Below are 8,514 nucleotides of genomic sequence, written 5' to 3'. Positions count from 1 at the left end.
GCTGTGAAGAGTTGCGAAATAGGTCAGATAATTCCAAAGAGCCTCCCCCACATTGCGTCATCTATGACGTCACTATGGCATCACGCTATAAATTGAAAGATATGGCAGACAGGGTCATGTATTTTGTGTACTTTCGTAGTTTCAGCGGATAACCATGTTTTTTATTCAGGTCAAAAAATTACAATAATGTATGTAAGTAAGTATCCAGACTTTTAAGGCCTCGAGGGACATACAGACATCAGATTTTGTTCTTTAAGTCCTCAAAATGTAATATTGCCATAATCCCTGAAGGCAGCGGTGCTCCAAAAGCGGCAATTTCATGGCGAATTGTAATGGCATGAGTAATGGCCGCTGACCGTAATGTGCTGACGCCGTGGGAACTGGTGCAGAAGACTGTTCTCTGCACATTCATAGTGGTTTTATGGAGTAAGCAAGAGGTTTTTGAACACTAGACATAGCTTCAGAAGCACGTAAAATCATCTTTAATTCTAGGAGAAGAACCTAGATTTTACCTTAACCTATTAGCGGCACGGCGTTGTTACCTGCCGATGAACTACGCTAACTAAGCACGTCAAAGGACTGATTCAGGTATGTAAAGCAACAATAATGTACATATAATAAGAACAATTAGGTACTCTCTTCTGTTGTTTATTCATAGATTTAGAAGACATTTTAATCACACTATTTTCCTAAATTAAACCATGAAATAAATTGACAAGCGCACATTTAGGTGGCCATTTTAAAACAGTTATTTCGTTTCATTATGCTATTCGATTAACATATTACCCTTATTTAAAACACCCTTTAAGATGCATTCAGGTAGTTTTGAGAAATAAGCATCTAGCCTTTAACAACAGAATACTAAACACTTGTGTCTTTCGAGAACTTAGCTCAAATCTCCCGAGCCTCCCGTCCCCGGGGCTGTCGGGGCAATAATAGGAATCCAATAGGCCTGTCTTAACCCAGCTGATTGATTGCCACAACACTGCAGATTATTGCCCGTCTCGCCTCCTGCTCGCGTATTTGTTTAGGTTACTGGGGTACTCCAACTTAATGGGTATAAAGTTAGTTGTATTAATTTTGACTGAAGTACTTTTATGGAGGATAGATCAAATAATGTGTCTGAATGACGTTTTCTTCGTAAGAGTGAGAAATTATCAGTATATATAGGTCATAGGTATTACCTAAATTAAATAATCATCGCAGTGTTCCTTTTTGCTTTAAAACATTTCAAGGAGAATATTAAAATAAAAAGGGCATTCAGAAGCACCAAATACAATTCCAAAGATTATCATTCCAAAGCCTACAAATTGCAACACGTTAAATTCTCATAACACCATTAAATGCTAATTAAATACCGAATTTTGAAACATCTGCCTACAGAGTGTAAGCGGTCAACATTCCAACACATTGTAATTTATTGCCTGAACGCAAAAACTTTTGACGACCCACTGAACTACTTAGTGGAAGATATTTATTGCGCTCACACTTTATCATAATTAAACATTTAGGTTAATAATTAGGCATTACCAAAATACCCTAGCTCTTAAAGTTACATACCTATATACCTTCAACAGCATAAAAAATGTGGTTTTTCAGATACTGGTGCTTTAGCTGGTGAGGACTTATGTCACTCACAGCACTTTAAACGTAAATAAAATAAAGCATTCAGGTAACGTTAAAAAATAAAGAGCGCATATTAAGCTGTCACATAATAAAACTACTAAGTAGCAAAACCATTTCAATGAACACTAAACTTATATACACTCACTCATTCCTAGCATTAAAACCGCCCTTCATAAAACTGCACTTTACACTAACATTCAACAACTTTGTTACACTAACACAATATTACATTTTTCTCACAGCTTCAAATGAACATTTCAAAGTCCAAATAGTCATATAAGTACCGATTCTTTTCCCAACGATGTTGGGGTCGGCTTCCATTCTAACCGAATGCAGCTGAGAACCAGTGTTTTACAATGAACGACTGCCTATCTGACCTCCTCAACCCAGTTACCCGGGCAACCCGATACCCCTTGGTTAGACTGGTGTCAGACTAACTGGCTTTTGACTACCCGTAACGACTGCCAAAGATGTTCAAATGCCAGCCGAGACCTACAGTTTACCATGCCATCCGAAACACGGTCCAAATAATATAAGAAAATATCCGAATTGTCGTCGGAAGCAATAAATTTGGTGCTAATTACAAAGTTAGCTTTGTGAGTGTCGGTGTTGAGCGGCAATTACTGGACACCTGGATGCGCCAGCGCAGCAATGCTAATCGTTGTTATAATTACCACTGGTTAATTGACGGATGTGCATGCAATCGTTGCGGATTTTGTTCTAGTGCAAGAGCTAAGGAGCGATTTGGTTGCATCATCAGAGCCCAATTTTTGGAAAACAAGAGAGCTCTGGATTTGACACTCACCAATAAGCAATCGAAATATGACCCCGTCTTTGGTCTAAAAGTTCTTTTAAATATCGCACAGGACTATGCATCTGAATGCACTTAGATCACAAAACTGACTTTAATACCTCTTTTAACTTCAAAACATATCAGTCTTACTTATAAACGTGAATTAAATAATAAGTTATACTTAAGGGGTGTTTAAGAAGCTGCGGGTTGTTCGAAAGAGATACCGCGGCCCTGGTACATAAAAGGCCTATGACGGAACACGACGATTTTAGTCAGTAAGAGTCTGACACTCCCTCACCGCTGCTAACCCACAGCGGGAGGGGTCATTTGATGATTTTACGTCGATAAAAAAAAAAAAAAAGGGGTGTTTAAGAAAAAATCTTACTTAGAAACGTAGCTAAACTAAATCATTTTCTTAGCAATGTCTTAAATGAGCTGTCAAATTAAGTAGCCTCACACCCTTGTTTAACCCGCTAATTAGCAAAATGGCTGGATTCGTACCAGCTGATTTTTCATTTCCGGTTTATTGACAGCTCAACTTTTTAATTTTATATTTTACGGATGCCATTGTTGCCATTACACAACGTTTTGATGACAAATATTTTTTTAAGCTACCAACATTCCGGTAGTGTTGAGAAATTAGTATGTTTTTATGGCATTATCTGTTCATTACTTAAGACATGCTTAAGCAACGTTTATAGGTCAAAATAATTTAATCACTACTTAAGGCTTTAAGTAGTAATTAGGTAAAACAATGCTTAGAAGATGATTAGTTGATTTTTATAAATAAGGCTGATAATGTTTAAAGTAATGTAGCAAACAGTTTTTTCATAAGCACTGGTCCTTGACCAGAACTACATAGAAATACTTAAAGCTTATTCCCGATCCATCCGTTCAAGTTAATTCGTACACTTAAGTACAACATACACTTCACGATCTCCCACACTACAAAGTTCAAAGCGCTCATCAACGGCGACGCAGGCGCACCGGCCACATTCATCACTTATCAATGACTTCGCAGAAACTATCCGCACTTACGCCCTTCTTACTCCACCCCACTCCTCAGGTATGATGGCCAGTCCCATGTCACTGTGAATCTGATGACTTAAACACTGACAAGAATTCTGTAATTACATGTAGAGTCCTTTTAGTTAATAAATCAGATATAAGAGCCCTTAATGAGTGTGTACATTGTTGCTTACAAGGTTAATCTCAGTTCTGCTGGTTTTTTATGTGATGTGCTCTATTTTATTGCTCTAGGACCTGAATTAATGGATCTTGAAGGGTTAAATGGGTAGTAATGCGAGTGGTGAGGTACTGTGCTAATAATGATAGCTAATTATCTAATTGTTTAAATCTCAAGGTATTAAACCTACATTCAGAGCTTGTCCGATAAATATAATTCTATAGACCGTTAAAAAAAATGAGATTTAATAATCGTTTCGATAAATCGATTGGATTACAATTACCTATTTGCTTCCTGAACTGTGAGCTCAATGACCGATGTATCAATTTGTAAATGTACCATTAATGTTTAAGTACAAACAGAACCCATTAATATCCACATGCCTAATAAAGGACGCAAGCAATTTGATCATTACTTGTGCCCACATAAATCGTCTTAAATTACTTTAAAAACACTACAAATCACCACACTGAAATCAAAGACCTTATTTTCAAATTCCGATTTAAATCACTCGAGAAAATATTTTATCGCGCATTCTTATAATGTCTCAATTGATTTCCAAATAACGGAAGAAACCAATAACGGTCAATTAAAATTATACGAAGCTTTTTAGAAAAGGAATCGCTCGATATAAATCAGGGACGATGCGTTACGAATTCACTACATTTACATAATCGACCACTTCGCTGCCGGCGACTATCGGTTCGTCCAACCATGTTTCATTGTAATTTTAATGCGAGACAACCCTGGAAGCGCAGGTGAGGAGATGCATTTGGAACTCTGTGGGGTTGGATATAAGGTTTGAAGTTTATTGGTAATCAGCAAAGGCAACGTTGCGCTGGTATATTTAAGTGAGAACGGAGTACAATGGGACAAAGAAGCGTCCGCAATTAAATCGGCGCTTTTTGCGAATGCTGGTCGTTGTGAACGAGGATGGACGACGGGCTTTATGCGCGTCGCATTGAGCACAGCTATTGATGCGCTACAGATAGATGGCCGCGATTGTTCGCTACCACTAAATGCTAATTGTGGACTGTTTCACTTGTCTACGCAGCTCTTTACCAGAACAAAATTACGTTTCCTGAACATGTCATTTCTACATATTTTAAACGCTTGTAACATAAAATGATGAAGTACTGTTTTAAACTTTTTTTAAACTTATTCATCGACAACATTTTCAGATACTCTGACATTTGAATTAAACATGCAACCATTAAAAACAAACTAAATAAATAAAAACACACACATTGTTAGCAATAACAAAACAGACAGCTCGCGATACATTACACCAATACTTCATACAGAAGACTGAAAACAATCCATTGAACAAGGTAGTCTGTCAAGAGGCTGGCAACACTGGCGCTTATTAAAAACATCTCGATGATGTATTGCCAGTAATTTCTGCGGAATACCCCCTTAATGGGGGTGCGTCCCGCCGGCCCAGCTAGGGGAGTAGGGCTGGCGAATATTTGGAAAACCTAGCGCTAAAAATATATTCATTGTTTAAAAGTTTTCGATCACCACTTCTCAATAGCCCGATGAAAATATTCAGATTGAATCAACATCTTCGATGATTTATCATTTTACTACAATTTCCGTAGTATTGCAATACAAATAAACAATCTCATACCATCTCTACAAACATTTTCCCACATTGAAAAGTTTCATACAACATTTGAAGAAGCTCCTTTGATGTGATCACAGTAAAGGGTTGATTCCACTGCCTATCTCCGTGATATTATCGTGGAACCCTCGCGACACCTCAAAAGGTCACTTATCTAGCCCGCGGCACAGGATAAGCAGTAATAGTCTGTGGTAATATCCCTCGCTATTCTCTGTGGAAACAAATCCCGACTACATAGGAAAATATTTTATTGTTTATGCTAGTTGTGTTTGAATATCATTTTGTTTTTGGTATTTTTGGTACTTCTACCTTGTTCCGTTTGGTCCTTTTTAACATAAGCATATATGTATACTTACAATACTGTGCTAGATTTTTTAGCTATATCTTTAGTTTGGGGTATTCTCGTACGAGATTATATATGTCGGAGACTGTCAATAGTACGGACACTAAACGTCACGCAAGCGCGCCCTCTGGTGGCGTTTCCGGTGAAACAACATTTTGGCGCGCTTGGCAGAGTAGTGGTGGTCGGCGTGGCGTCCGCGGAGCTCAGTCTTGGTCGAGTCGTCGTGCTGCGCACATCTCGATACTGCCTTTCGTTACGTGTAGTGTACCTAGTGTTATTGCCTAGTGTTGTAGTACTGTTGTAGATCCATATTGTAAAGTGTGTAAAGTGTCTTTTGAAATTAAAGTGTAAAGGTTCTTTTAACCTAACAGACAGACATGTGTTGCTGGGGAGTTTGTTCCGCCACTTCTTCTCCCCAAGCCAAAACACATAGGAAGTGGCGAAGGGCGGGCGTTTTGGGGGCTGTCTTTTGTTCTGACTAATTTGAATAAACGTTTGAGTTTTTAGTTTGTTTGAGTTTTGAGTTTCTTTGAGTTATCTCTTTGCTTCATTACCCTAACTGATGTCGGACGATAGTGCCATCCTTGATGTTCGCCTCCGACATCAGAAGTGGGATGTAATCCGAATGCCCACATGTGTTAAGGATTGCCATGCCATTGTTCAAAAAGTGAAAAAGTGATGTGCTCGTTCGGAGTGATGTGTGGCGGCCGATGGTTGATTAGTTTCGAGAGAATTCGCCACGTGAAGACAAACTTTCTGGATTTCTGAGTGCACGGTAGGCACAAGTATGGTAACACGGTTATGGTGGTTATTGTGCAATCTGGCGACCAAATTACTGCGGAGCATCCCAGCTGCCAGGAGCCTGACGTGTCATCGTGAGGTCGGAGTGTTGGTGCTCGTGTATCTACGTGGCTTCACGTCCGCGAAAGCCTTGCTGTACTGCGCATCGTCATGCGCGTTGAGGTGTTGAGTGGAAACCCGGTGAGACCGATCCATTTTTGCTTTATTTTGAGGTTATTTGTCTTACGACATTTATAAACTTGAGAGACGGTTTCAGTCTCGTTGATTGCGCTACCACTGCGCTTATTAATTGGTGGAATCGTAGATAATCAGAAACCTAGGTTCACAGGTTTGATCCCAGAGTTGAAAATTATTAGTTATCTGATCTCATCAATATCCTAAAGTTAGAATATTTCAGTTTTTGCGTCATTTGATTGAATTGTGCATCAGACGATAGATTTTTGGTAAAGTGTTACGTTCACCTACTCTGTAATTTCGTTGCGCTAAGTTGTACCAATGATGGAGACCGGGGTGACTTGGAAAAGACCCGTTGGCCTGTGTGATGGCATCGGGGTGACCAAGAAGAGACCCGTATACGTCTGTGGTACAGTTGGTGTCATGTCACTATAGTTGTGGTTGTGGTCCCTAGGAGGCCAGGATGGGCTGAGAGCTCGGCTAAGGGACACGACGGTTTTGTGAAGCCTATCGAGTAGAAGGCGTTGATGTGAATGACAACCGTAGCTGTAATGATTTTGTAATTTACAAGTTCAGTCTGACTAGCAATTCGATCTTTCTTTGATTTCGTGCTTAGAATTTAATGTAACTAGTTTCTTCATTTAAATGGTGATTGCTATTCTTAAAACCCATAACATGTGTTTAGGTCTTACCATCGAGAAGGTTTGTTGCTGACCCATATGTTGTCAATATTTGATGCCTAAGCACTTTCCATTTCTAACTTAACAGATAACATCTAAGGTGAACCGAGCCTGGAGAACAGGACGAGGTCCACTAGTCAAGCGGCGCGCGAGGTGCGCTGCAGTTGCTGTTTGGAGCGTCATCCTCCCCCGGATTTGTCGTGGAGGCCGTATGAGTTGCGGCAGGCCAGGACATCGCATGTCATCGCACAAGGTGAAAGCATTCTATTGCATTGAAAATGTTTAGATTGATCAGACAAACTTGACAATAACTGGCCTGTGTGGCAATGACTGACCTGTGTGGCAGCTAGGAGCCTGTGTGGCAGCTAGGAGCCTGTGTGGCAGCTAGGAGCCTGTGTGGCAGCTAGGAGCCTGTGTGGCAGCTAGGAGCCTGTGTGGCAGCTAGGAGCCTGTGTGGCAGCTAGGAGCCTGTGTGGCAGCTAGGAGCCTGTGTGGCAGCTAGGAGCCTGTGTGGCAGCTAGGAGCCTGTGTGGCAGTTAGGAGCCTGTGTGGCAGTTAGGAGCCTGTGTGGCAGTTAGGAGCCTGTGTGGCAGTTGATAGCCTGTGTGGCAGTTGGTAGCCTGTGTGGCAGTTGGTAGCCTGTGTGGCATTCAAGTGTGAGCGATATTAATAAGCCTGTGTGGCGTAATTATGACCCTATGTGGTTCTGTGGTTCAGATGGATCTGTGTGACTTTTGTTCAGTGTGCTACATAGTGGTCAGGAGTGGCCGAGGTTGTACTGTGCATACTGTGCTGTGTTTGTGTTGTTGCAGATTAACCCACGAGGACGTGGGTCTACGCAGGATGGCCGTGTCGGAGACTGTCAATAGTACGGACACTAAACGTCACGCAAGCGCGCCCTCTGGTGGCGTTTCCGGTGAAACAACATTTTGGCGCGCTTGGCAGAGTAGTGGTGGTCGGCGTGGCGTCCGCGGAGCTCAGTCTTGGTCGAGTCGTCGTGCTGCGCACATCTCGATACTGCCTTTCGTTACGTGTAGTGTACCTAGTGTTATTGCCTAGTGTTGTAGTACTGTTGTAGATCCATATTGTAAAGTGTGTAAAGTGTCTTTTGAAATTAAAGTGTAAAGGTTCTTTTAACCTAACAGACAGACATGTGTTGCTGGGGAGTTTGTTCCGCCACTTCTTCTCCCCAAGCCAAAACACATAGGAAGTGGCGAAGGGCGGGCGTTTTGGGGGCTGTCTTTTGTTCTGACTAATTTGAATAAACGTTTGAGTTTTTAGTTTGTT

General features: G+C 40.9%; 1 long non-coding RNA gene across 1 annotated transcript; it reads left to right on the top strand.

Annotated features, from left to right (window-relative positions):
• The first annotated feature begins 5,640 nt into the window (after positions 1–5,640).
• On the top strand, positions 5,641–8,514 carry LOC135117880 (uncharacterized). Its single transcript, XR_010277221.1, has 2 exons — positions 5,641–6,347; positions 7,316–8,514. It is a non-coding gene; the product is annotated as an uncharacterized LOC135117880 (long non-coding RNA).

This window comes from Helicoverpa armigera, chromosome 15 (assembly GCF_030705265.1).
Source record: "Helicoverpa armigera isolate CAAS_96S chromosome 15, ASM3070526v1, whole genome shotgun sequence".
In the NCBI taxonomy this organism is placed as follows: Eukaryota; Metazoa; Arthropoda; class Insecta; order Lepidoptera; family Noctuidae; genus Helicoverpa; species Helicoverpa armigera.
Note: the sequence above shows the minus strand (reverse complement) of the source record. Positions and strands in the feature narration are given on the sequence as shown.